The sequence below is a fragment of the Taudactylus pleione genome, unplaced genomic scaffold, assembly GCF_031769625.1.
Source record: "Taudactylus pleione unplaced genomic scaffold, aTauple2 ptg000889l, whole genome shotgun sequence".
In the NCBI taxonomy this organism is placed as follows: Eukaryota; Metazoa; Chordata; class Amphibia; order Anura; family Myobatrachidae; genus Taudactylus; species Taudactylus pleione.
Window position 1 is genome coordinate 416277 of NW_028285290.1, and position 22303 is coordinate 438579.

The window sequence follows — 22303 nt, forward strand, 5'->3', positions numbered from 1 at the left end:
CATCCATTCAGTGACGGAAGAGGGCTGGGGGAAGCCCAGCCAGTGATGGGGTGCTGGGCTTTACCCCCAGCCTGACGTTATTTGGAGGTGTGCCATGCGGGCAAGCCTCCAAATAACGCCACACAGGGGGCATGGCCTATGGTAATTAGGCCACACCCCCAAATTTGGTCACCCCTTCTCAAGGGTCGGCACAGGGTGCTCCAACCCCTGGAGCCGGCCCTGTCCTCTTGTAATGCGTCACTGTCAATGCTCCTCAGCCATTTTCTCTTTTGTGTTCCTTTTAATACCATTATAGCGCTTTTTGATATTTTTAAGGTCACGCCATTATTCACTCACTGCATTCACTGCATCAGTGATGAAATGCCACATCTGCTTTCACCACACTGCTGATGTCTGGTGTGACTGTGCCCTAAGTAGGTTTGGAAAAACAGGTACTATTGCACGGACCAGGGTGCAATTTTCATCATAACAGTATGTGTTTTCCCAGGGGCTGGGGGTACTTCAGTCTCCTCATTCTCAACACTACCCTCAGCCTCAGATTCTAGCTCCTGCGCTTCCCTCTAAACACTCTCCTGCTCCTCCACCTCTTCACTGCTCACCTGTGCACTGCTCACCTCCTCACCAATATCAGGTTGCAGTGCAACCTCCTCCTCCACCGTCCTGGCCACCCTCCTTGCTTTTCTGGATGCCATGCTGCAGCACAATAACAATACAATTGTAGGCTTTTTCTATACTCTCTCTCACCACTTCTTCCTTTAGGGGTTTATATAGGGTGTGTGACGTAGGCATCAGGAGACTTTGGAGGGCCAATGAGTGACTTTGTTTAAACTCGACAGAACACTAAATGAAACTCGCATTCCGGTTGGTCCAAAAAACTGCATACTTCCGGATCTGTATTCTCATGAGAACACGCACACGAAATCGCAATTTGGCAAAAAAAAATCTCACCCCATTACATTGCGCTAGTTATATGGAAACGATCAAAACAAATGTGCGAGAATGTGCGAGTTTAGAGTTGACTAAAAACTCGAACTCTATTACATCCCGCCCTTGGTGTCTATCTAGACATTGTCGACCTTTTTACTGTCTATCTGTTAAGCCACACCCTCCATGTTGGGGCATAGTCTAAGTCTTTCGAGAGCTGGTGTTTTGGGGTAGATGGGAGTGGTGGGAGTATATGTGTGTCACAGGGCTAGGTTTTATTGTATTGTTAGGAGAAGGGACACTTAGCCTTTTGCCTCTCACATCAGCATTATGCTATTTATAGCAGGAGACAATATAACAGTGAAGTGAACTTATCTATGTTAGCAATAAAAATTATATGGAGGGTGAGGGACAGGGGCAGTTTAAGAGAGAAGAGGCCTTGTGTGCAGCCTCCGTGTGGGCCCCCTCCTCTCTGGCATATGCAAGTCCCCAGGAAAATGGTGTCCACGCCTTATTCCCTGGCTCATCTCTAGTGAGCCAGGGTAATCACCAGAAAAATGCCCATTTTCTTTGTGATTTTTGCTGATATGGTACCCCAAAAGTCCATTAATGGGGTCCCCCACTGTTTTTTATTTTAATGTATACTGCAGCCCCATTCCCTATAGTTGCAGTCCTGGTGAACTTCTGGTGACCCCTATGCCCTGGCTGCTTCTGAGCCTGCGCAGCCACCGGGGAAAACTTGTGATGTCGACCAGGAACAAGCCGTGCCCGCCAAGGTGTCCCCTCACTGATTGGTGGCTCTGGTTGTCAAGCATACAGTATGTCCTTGGGGGACATCAAGTTTGAGGGGATCGGACCCACAGGAAGAAGTAGCTCCACAAGGAGGGTGAGCCAGCCTCAGGAGTGAAGAGATAAAAGGAGCAGCTCTGATCAGACCGGAGGTTCCTGGGGGAGACTGCTGTGCTGTGACTAGTGACCAGATCAAAGATAAAAGGGTTTTTGTGCTGAGCCGCTGTGGTGGCAGGAGGGGGAGGAGGACGGAGTGCGCAACTGGAGGAGAGAATGAAGGATTTTGAGAACATCCAAACACCTGCCTGGAAGCTATCCACTGTTCCGTGGGAGCGGATCATCTCAGTGCTGACACAACACTGCTGGGTGAAGAGGACTGTAAACCCCAGCACAGGAAAGTGCTGCAGAGAGAGAGAGTTCCGTCATTTGACTCCTGTCTGCTGGAGCCATGGAGCTGCCTGCCAGTGAAGAGGATCCCAGGGACTGCCCACCTGCCTCCTAGCTGCACAGATTACAGAGTATTGCTGCTGAGGAGACTGCTCCTGTGCCCTGGTGCTGCTGACCCCTGTGAGTAGGACCCATGTAGAAGTCTGCTGCCTTGGAGCAGAGGACCCTGATGGGACTCCCCATCACTGTTAAGGGCAGGGCAGGGCAGAAGACAACCCCCGCTGAAGAGTCCCCTGTAAAGCCCCTTAAGCATACCACCAGAAGGCACTGCCTGCCCCACCGGGACTTGTGATTGACGCTGCAGCTGACCGAACTGCTGGAAGAGGAGCCAGTGCTGACAGGACCACACCAAGGATACAGGCACTGCTGGGGAGAAGAGCCATACTAGCCAGTGAAGAGGACCCAGCAGGACGAGGAGTAATGCTCACCCATCAAAGGATAGGACTAGGAGAGGAGCCGTGTCTTCCTGGGCTGTTGGATGGGTGCAGTTAGGGAAGCATCACAGCCCGAAGACCCCCCTGGCACAGGGAGAAGAAGTTCCTGGAGCAAACAACCGCCAGAACAGGAGTTATAAGGGGAGTTTGCCATCACTGGGCCCTGTCAGTGGAGAGTGCCTGCCTGTTGCTGCTTTGTCGAAAGCGAGCAGGAAGCCAGGACCTCCCATCTTAGCCCGCTGATTCAGTTGGGCAGCTGGTGCTCAGCATCCCAGGCAGCATAAGAATTTGAAGATGGCAGAAGAGCCCCTGCAAGGGTGAGGACTGATGCTGCCCCATTTCCCCCTTGTAATTATCTTGTGTCCCTGCCCCATTTCCCCCTTGTAATTATCTTGTGTCCGTAGCCTGTTCCCCTTTTACTTTCCCCTGGGCATAGTTTATTCAGCAGGACTTCCATGTTAGGACGGCATACATGCATCTGGGAGAAGAGTTTACTATGAGTTAGGGGTGCAGTCTGAGGTGTCAGGTAAAAGTTTGTATACCGTCCTAGTCGCATTAACTGGGAAAGTAGGGGGGAAGCAGGGATAGGCCATTCCTCTCTTTTTTTCCTCGGTTGGTGATTATGTTTTGGGCTATGTCCTATGCTGATTTCTCCACAGCTCAGGCAATGTTATTCTGTATTGCACCAGCTTATGTCTGGTGTAACTGTTTAAAGTGCTGATCAATATTTAAAATTGCTGATTTTCCCTAAATGCAATGTAAATTCATCTGCTGGTGTTTTATTTAAATACTCACTTCACTAAAGATTTTATATGTACCCTTGTTGAGTAACATTTCAATTGCTGATTTGCTTTAAGGCTACACATTTCCATTTGTTGTATCCAACTGCATGCTGATTTTTCCTTATGCATTATTGGTATGTTTGCTGGTATTCACTTGATTGCTGATTTCTCCAAAGGCCTTATATGTATAATTGTTGGCCCATGATGTAATTGTTAGGTGGGCTACTACTTCTGTAGCAGATTCCCCACCGCTGTGTGACAGCTGGCAAAACTCCCATGATAGAGAATTGTGCATTTTAGTTTTTGCAACTTAATTTACATATTTTACTGTGCCTTGCTTTGCTATTGCTCCAAGCTGCATAGACTTTCTCATGCTGTTGTATGCAAAAGACCTGGTAGAATTGCATGCTTACCTGTGACGTGTTCTTCAATAGCAAAGCCACAAAGACTTTCTCACACTATTATATGCAAAAGGCCTGTGTCATTCTGCAGCTTCACCTGTATAAAACATGCATGCTAACCTGTGACTTGTTCTTCAGTAGCAAAGCCACAAAGACTTTCTCATGCTATTGTATGCAAAAGGCCTGTGTCATTCTGCAGCTTCACCTGTATAAAACATGCATGCTTACCTGTGACGTGTTCTTCAGTAGCAAAGCCACATAGACTTTCTCACGCTATTATATGCAAAAGGCCTGTGTCATTCTGCAGCTTCACCTGTATAAAACATGCATGCTTACCTGTGACGTGTTCTTCAATAGCAAAGCCACAAAGACTTTCTCATGCTATTTTATGCAAAAGGCCTGTGTCATTCTGCAGCGTCACCTGTATAAAACATGCATGCTTACCTGTGACGTGTTCTTCAATAGCAAAGCCACAAAGACTTTCTCACGCTATTATATGCAAAAGGACTGTGTCATTCTGCAGCTTCACCTGTATAAAACATGCATGCTTACCTGTGACGTGTTCTTTAGTAGCAAAGCCACAAAGACTTTCTCATGCTATTATATGCAAAAGGCCTGTGTCATTCTGCAGCTTCACCTGTATAAAACATGCATGCTTACCTGTGACTTGTTCTTCAGTAGCAAAGCCACAAAGACTTTCTCACGCTATTATATGAAAAAGACCTGTGTCATTCTGCAGCTTCACCTGTATAAAACATGCATGCTAACCTGTGACGTGTTCTTCAGTAGCAAAGCCACAAAGACTTTCTCACGCTATTATATGCAAAAGGCCTGTGTCATTCTGCAGCTTCACCTGTATAAAACATGCATGCTTACCTGTGACGTGTTCTTCAATAGCAAAGCCACAAAGATTTTCTCACGCTATTATATGCAAAAGGCCTGTCATTCTGCAGCTTCACCTGTATAAAACATGCATGCTTACCTGTGACTTGTTCTTCAGTAGCAAAGCCACAAAGACTTTCTCATGCTATTATATGCAAAAGACCTGTGTCATTCTGCAGCTTCACCTGTATAAAACATGCATGCTTACCTGTGACGTGTTCTTCAGTCGCAAAGCCACAAAGACTTTCTCATGCTATTATATGCAAAAGGCCTGTGTCATTCTGCAGCTTCACCTGTATAAAACATGCATGCTTACCTGTGACGTGTTCTTCAGTAGCAAAGCCACAAAGACTTTCTCACGCTATTATATGCAAAAGGCCTGTGTCATTCTGCAGCTTCACCTGTATAAAACATGCATGCTTACCTGTGACTTGTTCTTCAGTAGCAAAGCCACATAGACTTTCTCATGCTATTATATGCAAAAGGCCTGTGTCATTCTGCAGCTTCACCTGTATAAAACACGCATGCTTATCTGTGACGTGTTCTTCAGTAGCAAAGCCACAAAGACTTTCTCACGCTATTATATGCAAAAGGCCTGTCATTCTGCAGCTTCATCTGTATAAAACATGCATGCTTACATGTGATGTGTTCTTCAGTAGCAAAGCCACAAAGACTTTCTCACGCTATTATATGCAAAAGGCCTGTGTCATTCTGCAGCTTCACCTGTATAAAACATGCATGCTTACCTGTGACTTGTTCTTCAGTAGCAAAGCCACATAGACTTTCTCATGCTATTATATGCAAAAGGCCTGTGTCATTCTGCAGCTTCACCTGTATAAAACATGCATGCTTACCTGTGACGTGTTCTTCAGTAGCAAAGCCACATAGACTTTCTCACGCTATTATATGCAAAAGGCCTGTCATTCTGCAGCTTCACCTGTATAAAACATGCATGCTTACATGTGATGTGTTCTTCAGTAGCAAAGCCACATAGACTTTCTCACGCTATTATATGCAAAAGGCCTGTGTCATTCTGCAGCTTCACCTGTATAAAACATGCATACTTACATGTGATGTGTTCTTCAGTAGCAAAGCCACAAAGACTTTCTCATGCTATTATATGCAAAAGGACTGTGTCTTTCTGCAGCTTCACCTGTATAAAACATGCATGCTTACATGTGATGTGTTCTTCAGTAGCAAAGCCACATAGACGTTCTCACGCTATTATATGCAAAAGGCCTGTGTCATTCTGCAGCTTCACCTGTATAAAACATGCATGCTTACATGTGATGTGTTCTTCAGTAGCAAAGCCACATAGACTTTCTCACGCTATTATATGCAAAAGGCCTGTGTCATTCTGCAGCTTCACCTGTATAAAACATGCATGCTTACATGTGATGTGTTCTTCAGTAGCAAAGCCACAAAGACTTTCTCATGCTATTATATGCAAAAGGACTGTGTCTTTCTGCAGCTTCACCTGTATAAAACATGCATGCTTACCTGTGACGTGTTCTTCAGTAGCAAAGCCACAAAGACTTTCTCACGCTATTATATGCAAAAGGCCTGTGTCATTCTGCAGCTTCACCTGTATAAAACATGCATGCTTACCTGTGACGTGTTCTTCAGTAGCAAAGCCACAAAGACTTTCTCATGCTATTGTATGCAAAAGGCCTGTGTCATTCTGCAGCTTCACCTGTATAAAACATGCATGCTTACCTGTGACGTGTTCTTCAGTAGCAAAGCCACATAGACTTTCTCACGCTATTATATGCAAAAGGCCTGTGTCATTCTGCAGCTTCACCTGTATAAAACATGCATGCTTACATGTGATGTGTTCTTCAGTAGCAAAGCCACAAAGACTTTCTCACGCTATTATATGCAAAAGGACTGTGTCTTTCTGCAGCTTCACCTGTATAAAACATGCATGCTTACCTGTGACGTGTTCTTCAGTAGCAAAGCCACAAAGACTTTCTCACGCTATTATATGCAAAAGGCCTGTGTCATTCTGCAGCTTCACCTGTATAAAACATGCATGCTTACCTGTGACGTGTTCTTCAGTAGCAAAGCCACAAAGACTTTCTCACGCTATTATATGAAAAAGACCTGTGTCATTCTGCAGCTTCACCTGTATAAAACATGCATGCTTACCTGTGATGTGTTCTTCAGTAGCAAAGCCACAAAGACTTTCTCACGCTATTATATGCAAAAGGCCTGTGTCATTCTGCAGCTTCACCTGTATAAAACATGCATGCTTACATGTGACGTGTTCTTCAATAGCAAAGCCACAAAGACTTTCTCATGCTATTATATGCAAAAGGCCTGTGTCATTCTGCAGCTTCACCTGTATAAAACATGCATGCTTACCTGTGACGTGTTCTTCAGTAGCAAAGCCACAAAGACTTTCTCACGCTATTATATGAAAAAGACCTGTGTCATTCTGCAGCTTCACCTGTATAAAACATGCATGCTTACCTGTGACGTGTTCTTCAGTAGCAAAGCCACAAAGACTTTCTCACGCTATTATATGCAAAAGGCCTGTGTCATTCTGCAGCTTCACCTGTATAAAACATGCATGCTTACCTGTGACGTGTTCTTCAGTAGCAAAGCCACATAGACTTTCTCACGCTATTATATGCAAAAGGCCTGTGTCATTCTGCAGCTTCACCTGTATAAAACATGCATGCTTACATGTGATGTGTTCTTCAGTAGCAAAGCCACAAAGACTTTCTCACGCTATTATATGCAAAAGGCCTGTGTCATTCTGCAGCTTCACCTGTATAAAACATGCATGCTTACCTGTGACGTGTTCTTCAGTAGCAAAGCCACAAAGACTTTCTCACGCTATTATATGAAAAAGACCTGTGTCATTCTGCAGCTTCACCTGTATAAAACATGCATGCTTACCTGTGACGTGTTCTTCAGTAGCAAAGCCACATAGACTTTCTCACGCTATTATATGCAAAAGGCCTGTGTCATTCTGCAGCTTCACCTGTATAAAACATGCATGCTTACATGTGATGTGTTCTTCAGTAGCAAAGCCACAAAGACTTTCTCACGCTATTATATGCAAAAGGCCTGTGTCATTCTGCAGCTTCACCTGTATAAAACATGCATGCTTACCTGTGACGTGTTCTTCAATAGCAAAGCCACAAAGACTTTCTCACGCTATTATATGCAAAAGGCCTGTGTCATTCTGCAGCTTCACCTGTATAAAACATGCATGCTTACCTGTGACGTGTTCTTCAGTCGCAAAGCCACAAAGACTTTCTCATGCTATTATATGCAAAAGACCTGTGTCATTCTGCAGCTTCACCTGTATAAAACATGCATGCTTACCTGTGACGTGTTCTTCAGTCGCAAAGCCACAAAGACTTTCTCATGCTATTATATGCAAAAGACCTGTGTCATTCTGCAGCTTCATCTGTATAAAACATGCATGCTTACCTGTGACGTGTTCTTCAGTAGCAAAGCCACAAAGACTTTCTCATGCTATTGTATGCAAAAGGCCTGTGTCATTCGGCAGCTTCACCTGTGCAAAAAGTGCATGCTAACCTGTGACGTTTCTTTAGTGACAAAGCAAGGCAATGTAGACTCTTTTCCATTTTCACCTACCTAAGACTGTTGATTTGTAGCTACGCCTGTGTAAAATTACATGCCTACCTGAATTTGGGATGCTTCGCTGTGCTTTACTTGTTGGGTCTGCTGCTCATACCATTTCCAACAACTGCTTGTAAAATTATCTTCTCTTTTCATACCTTTTTAGTTGCCAGCTGAGGTCACAAGAAATCAGGCAGGAAGTTGCTACTTCCCGGGGATTGTTTCCTCTTTTAGGGTATGCTAAGCATTGTCATTTGCTACACTGTAACTTTATAATCCTAAAATTCTGAAAATCGTTTAGGTGGTACAAGTACAGATTCTTTACTTAGTTACATTGTAGACATTGTATGTTCCTTTATTAATTTCTTGGATCAGTTTTTTTACTAAGTATTTATTGCAGATACAATCCAAACTGTCTATTTTTATTTTTGCAGTTATTAGAATTATAACAATCTGTTTTTGAAGAACAACGCATCCGGTCGTGTGTCTGTTCACTGGGGAACCTCAGGCTTGCCTCTCTGTCATGGTGTGTCCTACCTCGAAGAGGGGAGTTTGGCCACAAGAAAGCAAAACAGCCACACCTGTAAAAGCCCACAGAGCATCACACTGACTGGCAGCTCCAGGCCCCTGCCAGATGCAAGTCTCCGGAGGCTGCAGAGAGGTAAGTATATAACTATATATGGATGCAGGGTGTGCGGTGTGGGCCATGAACACTGCACATCGTGCACCCATTATAGATACGCTATTGGTGAAAAGGTCAGGGTAACATTAAGTGACAGTATCATTATTAAAATGGAGGGGTGCATAAGCTCTATTTCAGTAAAAATTAAGGAGAATTCGTATAAACTTTATTACCACTGGTATCTGGTCCCTTCCCGCCTACAATCGATATACCCGGCGGTTTCACCGATGTGGTGGAGGTTATTTGGGCAACGAGGAACCCTGCTGCATGTTTGGTGGTCATGCCCCCACATTCAACAATACTGGAAAGATATTCAGAAATTGATTAGAGAATTTGTAGATGTTCAAATCCCCTTTACCCCACTAGCTACTCTGCTCTCTCGTCCTATTCTATATACTACCCGACCTATACAAAAACTTATTAAACATAATTTGAATATGACCAAGTGCCAAATAGCAGCGCACTGGAAATCAATTGCACCTCCTCCAGTGCTAGCTACCATCAATGCAATTTGGATTACTTATAAAATGGAGCAAATATCCTCTATCTTACATGATACTCCGGATCACTTTATAAAAGTATGGACTCCATGGACTTCCCACTTTAATGCTGAAACCTCTATGACTACTATATAAAAATTCTCCATTGGAGACATTTTGGACATAATGTTGAACTGCATTGGCTGGCACTCCTCTTATCTCCCATCTCCTACTCTTTTATTCCTTATCTGCTAACCTTTTTGCCCCTCTTTTCAACTCCTCTCTTTCCCCTTTTCTCATCTTCCTCTCCTTATGCCATATATCTTTATTTCATTGACTATTGTTGATGTAATGCTATGATGTATTACAAATTTAATCTCTAATTTCTGAAATTTTTGAAAAGCTATTTATTATGTTTTGTTTACTGTATTACTGTATACCTGAAAAAAAATTCTTAAATAGATTTTTTTATAAAAAAAATGGAGGGGTGGATAATTATAATGTTGACCACAAAGCAGTGCATTTTGCACACATCGGAGGAGGCATAGGCCTTAAGCTATCTCTGGCTTTATTAATGATTAATAATAATTAAGTAACTGGGATTTCTGTTGCCGGCCCTGCTCCTACCCTATAGATTGTAAGCTCAACAAGCTGGGTACTCTTCCCTCATGTACTCTTTCCATGCTTACCTGCAACATCACCTCCTCATCCTTAGTATTACTTTATTTTGCAATCAGTGGCACTAAACCCAGGGGTGAAGCTATGCTTGTGTCACCCGGGGCAAAGCCTCCCTTTTTAGCACATTCTTATATCAGACCATCCAGATGTCCCTTATAAGCCATCAGACCACTTCATATGCACTTATATGCAATCACACTCTTGAATGCTGCCCAGACATGCAATCAGACCCTTCCACAGACATAGATATTTCCCAGGCTGGTAATCCATCCCAATCCACCCTTGTCTTATGCCTATTAACCAAGTAGGCTTTATTTCTGCATTTGGGAAAACACTCTAATGCTGCCCATCCACTAGGCGATTAAACCTAGCGATTGAGCGATAATGACTATCGTTATCGCTCAATCGCATGGAAATCGTGTGCAAATTGTGCAGTACAATACCCTAAACGACCAGCGATGTGCAATCCCGCCGGTCGTTTCTGTCGTCCTATTTTGCCCATCAATACATAATTATTGGATATTGTTATCGTTCAATCATTCATGCATCAGTCCACCTTTTCAAAGCTGGAATGACCAATGACCAGATGCGTCACAGCCACTCCCTGTTCTCCATTTTAGATAATTTCTCAGTGTGGTGCAGAGCTGTACAGACGCAGCAGCATGGACAGAGCAGGAAAAATTAATTTAGAGGTAAGTATAGTTAAAAAAGGGCCCACTGCCCACCAATGACCCCCACTATACACCAACGTCCTACACTGACCACCAATGACCCCCACTATATAACCAACGTCCCACATTGTCCACCAATGTTTAATATGTGCCTGTAACTGCCCCCTTAAATCAAACAATAAATATAAAAAAATAAAATATATATATATATATATATATATATGTATTTGTGTGTGTATATTTATGTATGCAGATCTATATATATCCATGGATATATATATATATATATATATATATATACATACATATCTACATGCATAAATATATATATATATATATATATATATATATATATATATATATATATATACAGTATATTGTGGCAGTATCACCAGAGATGGCACTGGTGAGCAGCAGATTCTGTGTGGGGCAGGAGAGATCTGCCCACACAGAGAAAAAAAGGACTCTGGGAAGTTGTGTAAGGGCTGCCTTGTGGATAAAGCTCAGGTGTGGGCTGATGTGAAGGCAGACCAGTCAGGCTGCTGTGGGATTGTGGCTGCAGAGAGTCCAGTGAAGCTGAGCGATTGGGGGCCAGGATGCCTGTGTCTGGACCTTGCAGGACGCAAAGGGGGACCACAAACTCTCAGTCTGAGTGACATTGAGGAAGCTAAGCTGCAGGCTGAGGAAGCCAGGGCCTCTGTATACCTGGAGGATACAGGGAAGGCACAGAGACTGTGTTTGTAAAGCTGAGGAAGCTATACCAGGCCAGGAGGCCAGGTCCAGTCCTGCATGTGACAGGAAGGACCACAATCTCAGAGACTATGTTGGTAGACTAGCTGCTCCCTTTTAGAGAGGGTTGAAGAAGTGAGCTAGTGCCCTAAACAAGGGCTAGGTTGGTTTGTTATTTTCTGTTTCCTGATTTCTTATGCTGGAAGTACAGCATCACCTTGTTTATTTCACCCGGAAGCCGTGTGTGGACCCTAATTAAGCACCTAAACACTGCACCCAATTAACCCTCTGCCGAGCTAATTAAGCCCAAGACATCACAATATATATATAATATATATTTTATTTTATTTTTTTCCAAGACTGCCGGCACTCGGTCTTTATAAATCATCTTGCCTCGTGCCAGTGTAAAAATAAACACACCTCCAAAAAAGACACGGCACTCCCAGGCTCTTATTCAAAGATGCAAAAATGTAAAGTGTATTAGTACATGGTAGTCAATGTTTCAGGGCCTATCTTTGAGCCTGGGAGTGCCGTGCCTTTTTTGGAGGCATGTGTGTGTGTGTGTGTGTGTGTGTGTGTGTGTGTGTGTGTGTGTATGTGTGTATATATATATATAAACACAGAGGTCTGGCACTCCCTATATTGTACTTCCTTGGCCGGGTGCCTGCAAAAGATAATTAGTTAATCTAACTACGGAGTGGCACTCCTGGCATGGAAATGATCAACAGCAACGTGGTGTGAAGGTCAACGTTTCAAAGCTTTAACATCGATTTTTCATCAGGTGTCCTGATAAAAAAGCGATATTAAAGTTTTGCAACGTTGACTTTCACACCACGTTGCTGTGGATCATTTATGTGCCAGGAGTGTTGCTCCGTAGTTGGATTATAGATATACATATATATATATATATATATATATATATTACACACGTGTGTGTGTGTGTGTCTAAATTTATGTTTGTGTATGCTCTCGCTTGCTCTCTCTGGCTTGCTCTTTCTTTTTCTCTCTCTCTCTTTTTAATAAACAACACAGAAGCTTACTGTTTTGCATGTGTTGGGGTGCCAGTGTATACCAAACTATGTATATATACAGATACTTTGGTAGGAATTCAATTAAATTCAAATTAATTAGCGCCGGGAGGGAGCTCCAGGAGCTATTCAATTTAGTGTTCTGTGTCGGAGAATGTTCTTTCTAGCGACTTAACAAGGATGTAAAGATGCTTTTACCAGCATTCTCTGACTAAAGAGCCGGGCGCGCAGCTGTTTTGGCTGCACTAAAGAGTAAATCAGCTGCATGTTCGCCACTTTGGTTGGATTTCTCCTCGCATACCCAGGGGGGAAATCCTTAGGCTGGCCAACAGCGCGGGAGCTTCCTCCCGTGGATATTCTACATCGCACTGAATTGAATTCCACCCATTATTACATATATATATTAAATCAATCTATCTGTTGTATGTTGAATTTTTTTTTGCTTCTATTTTCTTTTCTTCTCCAGAAATGGCTGGACTAAGTTGTGCGTTCTGGACACGATTCATTGAAATTTATCAGGCCAATGAATGCCTGTGGAAAATGGCTACCAAGGACTATTCAAATCGTGATAAGAAGAATCAGACATTCAACAAATTGATAGTATACAGTAAGGAGCATGACAGTGATGCCGACATCGACTGGGTCAAGCAAAAGATCCAGAATCTCCGAACTGTTTTTCTCAAACAGCACAATAAGTACCTAGAGTCACAACGTTCTGGAGCAGGGGTGGATGATGAAGCCCAAAGTTTGGTACTATGACCTACTGAAGTTTGTGCTGGAGAAGGAACCAAAGAGACTGTCATGGTGCTCGCTGGAGCCAGAGGCGGATGATGTCCTCACTGAAGACTCTTTGAGTCAGGATCCGATAATGTATTTTGTTTAAAAAAAAAAAAATCATTTTTTTCTACTGTTTTAAATCAAATGTTATCTTTCTGTTATTGTTAAATGTTAATTATTGGTAAGTAGGTGTAAAATTTCTTTCCTTAAAATTGTTTTTTTTTTTTAGACCATGGTGCTGGACATTGATCCTGAACCTGCCTCCAGCGAGCCTACAGAGGTTTCGGAGTCCCCCATTGAGCCACCCTCTTCCTAGGCTCCCATCGCAAAGAGGAAGAGGGCATCCAGGACTCCTGCCTCTGGACCGTCAAGGGGTGAGCGATTTTTGCAACATGCGGAGGAGGTTCTACTTTGGTTTCCTTCACCAAAATGAACTTCAGTGGGGTCATAGTGCAATTGTTGGGCTTTTTGAATTCATTTACCCCTGCATTCAGAACGTTCAGCGGCGTCACTAGGGGGGTGCGGGGGGTGCGGCCCGCACCTGGTGTCACCCTTCAAGGAGGTGACACCAAGAAGAGCAGCACATCACACCCGCGGGCCGCACAGCCCAGGCACCACCGCCGACCATGCTGCTGGAGACACACACTGGGATCCGCCGCGTGATGTCCATCCTGGTCTGCCCGCCGCCGCCGGGGTGAGCCGCACTGCACATTCACCACGGCCGGCGTCCAGAGCCACACACAGGCACAGAGGATCTCTCTGTGCCTGTGTGTGCTTCTGGACGCCGGCCGCGATGACGTCATCGCGCACGCCGGCTCCGCTTGTCCTTCTGGGAGCCGCTCAGCCTGCTGGAGAAGGAGGAGGGACCACGGACCTGAGCGCGCTGCGTGTCAAGAAAGAAGAACTTGGAAGCCAGCCAGGAGTCAAGTGCACAGTGCGCTGCGCACCCCAACTGGACACACCCAGAGGTAAGTACACAGGGGGGGGCACAGTATAAGGGGGATTACTGGGGGCCGGGCCACCATTAGAGTTCCATGCTGGGACACCTTATAAGGGCACTACTGGGGGCCATGGGACACAATATAAGGGGGCCATGGGACACAATATAAGGGCACTACTGGGGGCCATGGGACACAATATATTGGCATTACTGGAGGCCTGGCTATGGGACACTGTATAAGGGCACTAATGAGGCTATGGGACACTGTATGAGGGCACTAATGAGGCTATGGGACACTGTATAAGGGCACTACTGAGGCTATGGGACACTGTATAAGGGCACTACTGGAGGCTATGGGACACTGTATAAGGGCACTAATGAGGCTATGGGACACTGTATGAGGGCACTAATGAGGCTATGGGACACTGTATAAGGGCACTACTGGAGGCTATGGGACACTGTATAAGGGTACTAATGAGGCTATGGGACACTGTATCAGGGCACTAATGAGGCTATGGGACACTGTATAAGGGCACTACTTAGGCTATGGGACACTGTATAAGGGCACTACTGGAGGCTATGGGACACTGTATAAGGGCACTAATGAGGCTATGGGACACTGTATAAGGGCACTAATGAGGCTATGGGACACTGTATAAGGGCACTATGGGGGCAATGGGGCACTGTATAAGGGCACTACCGGAGGCCATGGGGCACTGTATAAGGGCACTACTGGGGGCTATGGGACACTGTATAAGGGCACTACTGGGGGCACAGCTTAAGGGGCATTGCTGGGGCACTGCATAAGAGATGCAATCCTGGAGGCACTGTATAAGGGCACTATGGGGGTCCCAGCTCAAGGGGCATTGCTGGGCCACTGCGTAAGGGGTGCTACTGGAGGCACTGTATAAAGCATACTTCTGGGGGTACTGCATAAGGGGCACTACTGGCGATACTGTATAAGAGGGACTACTGGGGGTACAACATAAGGGGCATTGCTGGGCCACTGCGTAAGGGGTGCTACGGGGAGGCACTGTATAAAGCATACTTCTGGGGGTACTGCATAAGGGGCACTACTGGCGATACTGTATAAGAGGCACTACTGGGGGCACAACATAAGGGGCATTACTGGGGCACTGCATACTGGGCACACTGAATAAGGGGCACTACTGAGGCACTGCATAAGGAGCGATACTGGTGGTAAAGTATAAGGGGCGCTACTGGGGGAACTGTGTAAGGGGCACTACTGGGGGTACAGCATATGGGGCTCTAATAAAGTGGGCATTACATACTGGGCTCTAATACAGGGGGCATTGCATATTGGCCACATCTACAGGGGGCATTGCCTAATGGGGCACTACTACAGGGGGAACTGCATAATGGGCACAACTATAGGAGATTGCATAAGGGGCACTAATACGGCATTGAATAAAGGGCATTCCATAGAGGTAATGCGAGTGCTTGTCCATCTGCAAATGGAAACTCTTGCTGCCCATTGATTTAACATATATAATAGTGCTTTATAAATTATCCATATATTAGAGTTGCTCATTTATTATAAACATATTTTCAGAGAATAAAGTGAGAGTTTTCATACCAGTCTGGAGGAGACAGCCTAACCCTACTCCTGACGCTATTGGAATTGAGTGCTGCCTAGTTTCTGCTTTCACCTTCAAGAAATCTGCACTGTAAGTCTGAGTATGTTTGCACTGATATTGTATAGTATGCTTATTGTTGTGACTTAAAATACATAATACACATTTATATGTTAAAAGCATTGTACTAGTCTAAATTTTTTTGGGTCAGGTTGGTGGTGTGGGGGGGGGGGTTCAAGGAAACTTTTGCCCTGAATAAACACCTGGCTGCAGATAAGGGAGGGAGAGAGGGTCCATTTTATATTACTGCATAATAGATCATATTTCTTTACATGTAATCAAACTTTGATTTATAATATGATCTTACTGTTATGAGTTTAACATGAGGAGGGAATGAGGTAGTAGAAAAAGTCAATGGAGGGTTGGTCATTGGGGACGATTCAATTGTTTTATCGCACCCTATCTCCCGCCTAAAGTGACGGGAGATTGGGGTGCGATATTCAATTGTTTTTGGGCGCCCATGCATGTCGTGCCCAAATCGACAGGGCTAAACCCGTAAAGCGGCTAAGTCCTGCTTTGGGCGCCCAAACTCCCATTTAGGTGCCCAAAGTGCCGACTTATTGAACATTTCTGCTCGCCTGCCCTGAGCCTTCAGCCACGGGTGCAAACAATTCAATCGCCCCCACTGTCTCTACCCTAAGGAGTATATTTAAATGGATCATTTTAAATTATTAATTGGTATTGGTATTGGTCTGTGTATGCCCTTTATGTTAACATCATTATAGATGTGTACTCCTACATCTATCCTCGATATGCTATACAGCGCGAGATGCCGGACATGAGTGAGCCGCCAGGTCCAGTGCAGCTCTGCTAACGTTGGGCATCTTTGTTTGCTAAAAATGAGTCTCAGTTACAATGCAATGTGACTACTATAGTACGCACAAGGAGACTGTGTTGATTAATTTGATATATGACACTTGTATATTGTGTCAGTATACAGATCAGACCTTGTATTGGAAGAAAGCTGCAGCTGCTACTACTGCACTTTATATACAGGTTCAGAGATTCAGTTGCACACAGATATACAAGTGTCATAAGAGAGCATTGGTGCCCCCCCATTTTTTAAATGGGTACATAAAATAGTGCACCTGAAAAAAGGCCATGGCCTCATGGGGAAAGGCCAGGGAAGAGATAGGGGAGGCCAGGAGATGCTGGGGCCAGGGAAGAGATAGTGGAGGCCAGGAGATGCTGGGGATAAAAGAAGAGGAAGCTACAAGTGAGAATGATAATAAACAGGAAAATTGACAGGCCCAAACAGCGTCCCCTGCCCTGCGGTGCCCTGTGCCATGGCACTGGTCACACTACCCTAGTTACCCTGAGTGTCATGCATCAAATTAATCCTCCTTTTACATCCTAGTCACATTACATTGCAACTAGGATGCATTTTTAGCTAGAAACAAGCAAAGAAGATGCCCGATGCTAGAAGATTCTTAAGCGACCTGGCGTATGAGGACACATCTGTATACATATATTAACATTACTTTATTTTTGTTTTTCAAAATGAGTTGTTTGCCTTTTCTAAATTTTGCATGTTTTTGAACCCTGCATTGATTTCAATATTGAATTATTAGGGGTAAAATACACACCTTTTCTCATTGACTAACAGGGTATATTTAAATTAACTTCCCCATGCAGTGTTCTGCACTTGTAATTAACCTGGCAGGGTAACAGCAGAATCACATGGTCCAAGGTTTTCCTTCCTTTGCCTGTACTATTTACAATAGATTTACATATTTTTATTTAATTTTGCAAAAAAATTCTATTATGCATTTTTACATTGTGCAGTGATATTCAATCATGCTGCATGGTGTACATAAAGCAAAGAGGCCAAGTGGATGCCAGCAAAGGAAGGCAAAAGAAACAAGAAAAAAAGCACTGAAAACGCAAGCTGGATCCATGCTTCAATTTGTCAAAAGACAGGATGATGGCCAGGGTTCATCAAAAGACACAGCTCCTCCGTGTCAGTCTCCAATTGATAATACTAATTCTTCTGATGATTGCATGCATTCTACAGAAGAGCAAGAAGTGGAAATTGCAGAATTTACAGCAGAAAAACAAGGAGTGGAAATGGAAGAATGTCAAGCAGAAGAAAGTGCTGAAAGTGACTCTAGCCTTGATGCTGCAACGGAAATGAGTGATGTTATGGAGAAAGATTTGCAAATTTTCCATGATGTTTCTTTCTGGGAAATACCAGTTCCAGATCACTTTCGGGTTGAAATCATCAAAAAGGGAAGTACTTATTTCCAGAACAAAGATGGTCCTTTCAGTGCAGTGTCAAGGCAAGATTCAGATGGAAAAGCAAAGGGTGGTGTACGTCAGCTTTCAAAAGAGTGGTTTTACAAGATGATGCCAAATGGCGAGAAAATTCTACGGTCTTGGATGATTTACTCAGTTGTCAGCAACAAATTATACTGTTTTTGCTGCCGATTGTTTGCAGTTAGTACTACAAGTATGACATCCAAATTTGTGACTGGGTTTCAGATGTGGTGGAAACTGAACCCTAAAGTATATAACCATGAGACATCCGAAGAGCACCTATGTTGCCTTGAAAAGTGGAAAACATTAGCAGCAGGACTTAGGCTGCACAAAACCATTGATGCCAAAAGTATTTCTTTAATGGAAATGGAGAAGAAAAAGTGGAGGGACATCTTGTACAGATTGCTTGATATAACATTGTTTCTTGCCAAGCAGAATCTAGCATTCCGTGGCCACAAGGAAGATGAAACTTCATTAAATAAAGGGAACTTTCTTGAGATGGTTTAGATGCTGTCAAAATATGATCCAGTGCTGAAAGAGCACCTTATGAGATTAAAACAGAGCACATGTAAACTTAAAGTGTCAGTCTCTTATCTAGCACCAAACACTCAGAATGAGTTTATAAGTGCCTTGGCAAACCATGTGAAGGAGAAGCTTGTCATTGACATAAAGTCTGCAAACTGTTTTGGGATCATGTTTGACAGCACACCTGACATATCACATACTGACCAGATGTCCGAAGTGATCAGATATGTAAAAATCAACAATATGAAAGTTGAAGTAAAAGAGGTATTTCTTGGATTTTTTCCTTTAAAGGGGAAAACCGCTGCTGACCTCAGTTCTGACATTCTTAAAACACTGGAAAATTATGGACTGGACATAATGATGTGCCGCTCTCAAGGCTATGATAATGCTGCCACTATGGCTGGAATCCATGGAGGTGTGCAAGCCATTCTTAAAAAAAAGAACAGGAAGGCTATTTTTAGTGGATGTGTGGACCATTCACTTAATTTGTGTGGTCAGCACTCTTTTGCTGAAAATGCATCATGTGTGACATTTTTTGGGACTCTTGAAAGAATGTTTTCTTTCTTTGCTGCTTCCACCCATCGATGGGATGTGTTAATGGAACATACTGGAGTCTCAGTGAAAAGGCTGTCAACACCACGCTGGAGTGCTCATCATGCTGCTGTTACACCAGTTAAGGAGAAGTTTGATAAGTTTGTGGAGGCGATCGAAGCTCTTTGTGATCTACATGAAAATTTGGATACAAGGGGAGCAGCACAAACTCTTTTGCCTGCTGTCTGTGATTTCACTTTTCTGTGCTACCTATACTTCTGGTGTAATGTACTTCAGGAAGTTAATCTAACACAGCAGTACCTGCAGACAAAGGGCTTAACTCTTGACAAGGTGGTGACAAAGTTAGAGGCGCTTAAACTTTTTTTACATGATGAACGCAGTCAACTAGTGGAGCATGCAATTGAACAGGCACTTTCAAAGTCAGAAGAATATGGAATTGCAGTACAGAGAAGAGCCAGGGTCAAGAAGAGGTTGGCAGGGGAACAAGCATGTGATGCTGGACTCTCTCTTCAAGAAGAAAATAGGAGGGCGATGCTTGAGTGCATTGATCGCTTTCATTCTGAGCTTCAGATCAGATCAAGAGCCATCCAGAAAATAGCAGCCATGTTTGAAGCTGTTCAAGCGAAGAGTCTTATATCTGCCACTGATGAACAGTTAAAGGTGTCCATTCCAAAATTGACCACTTTCTATGATGAATTATCTTAAAGTGCTCTTTTAATAGAAATACCAAGGCTAAGAAGGCACCTGAAAGCAGCAAAGATTGATCTGGAAAAAGCCAAAGATTGGGTAGTATTAGATATTTTGAAATTCATAGCAGAATGGGACTTTGTAGAATCTCTACCAAACCTTTCACAAAGTCTAAAATTATTTTTGACGATCTGTGTGTCTGTGGCTTCATGTGAGAGGAGCTTTTCAAAGCTGAAACTTATAAAGAACTATTTGCGATCTACCATGGGACAGTCAAGGCTTTCAGACCTTGCAATTCTATCAGTTGAAAGTGAGATGGCAAAAGGCATTGACTTTGATGAAGTGATTCAAAAGTTTGCAGCTGTGAAGGCCAGAAAAGGAAAGTTTTGATTTTTTTTGTGGAGATGTTCATTAAGTGCTAAAATGCTTTTGTACTTGTTACTGTTTATGTTTTTTATGGTATTACTTCAAATTAAATTATCGAGGTGTGCAAATGAATACTTTGTGTGATATACTTTGCTGAATATAATAAATTTAATATGGTTTGGCGTGCTGTTCATGAGAGTTTCTCTTAATGTCTTCATCCCTATGTTGCCCTTCCGAATCTTGGCTAACACATGAAAAACCTCATTGCAATGCAAAACCGTTTTACAGTCTAAGTTTGTGTCCAGTAAGTCATGAAACTGTTGAGTCAAATAATTTAGGCATTGAGTTTAGTTTGCATAACACTTATGTAAATGTTATAATGTTTTACCTGTGATATTGTATTTTAAAGATATAACGTTAGTTTTGTTAGCTGTTTATTTTATTACTATTGCCATTGCATTTAGTGATAGTACAAAAACAGTACTAAGGATGGGGGGGGGTGACACCATGAGCTACCACACCGGGTGACACCAACCCTAGTGACGCCTCTGAGAACGTTGTGACTTTTTGGTCCTTATTGTGCTGTTTTTTGGGACATAGGACCTCATTCAGAGCCACTCGCAAGCACTTGAGCAATTGCAAGTGGGTCAATGTTTGGCTGTGCGCACGCGCAGCGGCCACACTGCGCGTGTGCAAGCCCCGGAGCGAGAGAGAAATTCTCTCACTCCGGGGCTCACTACAAAAGGGGCGGCTGTCGATGTTGATCGACAGCTCGCCCCGTTTTGAAGGCATAGCGGGGGGGTGGTTTCCCAAGCGAACGGTAGCCGTTTGTGGGCGGCCCTAGCGAGCAGCCAGGAGGCCAGCTCAGAAAATGGAAGCGGCCGCCCTCATTCAGAGCGAGCGCTCGCCTTTTGCGAGCGGCTCTGAATGAGGTCCATAGTGTGGACATTCTGGGTCTTTCCCTTAACACTGTTGATGTTGGCATCACTAAAATGCTCCTTACTGTATGTGACCAATTGTTGAAGTGCCCAATTCGATCTCGATTTGAATGGTCCTTGGTATCCAGTCCCTCATTGGCCTGGTAAATTTTATTGAATCGTGTCCAGAGCAATAAGTTTTAATAATATAAAATGTTTAAAAAAAACAAAAAAAGCGTGTGGTCTCCTTATTTAATGTTTTTAGGGAATTTTGCAAATAAAATTACATGTAAAGGTTTTTTAGAGGTTGTTAGGTAGGGCTTGGGGTTTGCCCAATGTTTGATTCCAGGGATTTATGTTTTTTTTTTTAGGATGGTAATATTTTTTTATTTAAAAAATATATATATTTTTTTAATGATTATAAATTTTACATAAAGGCAAACTAGCCACAAAGAATAAATGCAGTGTTTAAAAAATGGATGCCTGCTATTTATTATCAATATAAAGCACCGCCCACAGCTTAAAAAAAACATATAAACATATATAGATTTATATAAAAATTTCAGCCCACTTTTATTAACAACTGGTTTGAAAATTGTTGGTCTATGGTCTTTGGTCGTTTTGTGCAATCGTTCACAAATCGTTAATGCACATGAACAATTAATTCATGAATGATTTGTGAAGGTCTTTTGATCTTTCATCTGTCAAAGACAAGTCTGCTAGTGGATGGGCAAGTTAAAATGGCTTAAGCTGCCCATCCACTAGGCGATGAGGGAGACGACGGCATGATTACGACACTGTCATCTCCCGCGGGGTAAACTGCATACACTGAACGTTCAGATGTTCAGTGTATGCAGATCAATCATCCCCGAACACGGCGGTCGTCAGGTTGACCGTCATGTTCGGGCGATGATCAATGTTAAAAACGACCAGCAGGCGCGCATCGCTGGTCGTTTTTAACCTTTTACTGCCCGATTTGCGTGCGATTACCAAGCGATGGAGCGATAACTACCGTCGTTATCGCTCCATCGCTAGGTTTAATCGCCTAGTGGATGGGCAGCATTAGGATGCTCTGTACTTCTCAGCCAACTATTAAATGAAACCA

At 43.5% G+C, this 22303-nt stretch overlaps 1 pseudogene; it reads left to right on the forward strand.

The window, feature by feature from the left end:
• Window positions 1–17692: 17692 nt before the first annotated feature.
• On the forward strand, window positions 17693–19933 carry LOC148474126 (zinc finger MYM-type protein 1-like; annotated as a pseudogene).
• Window positions 19934–22303: the final 2370 nt, after the last annotated feature.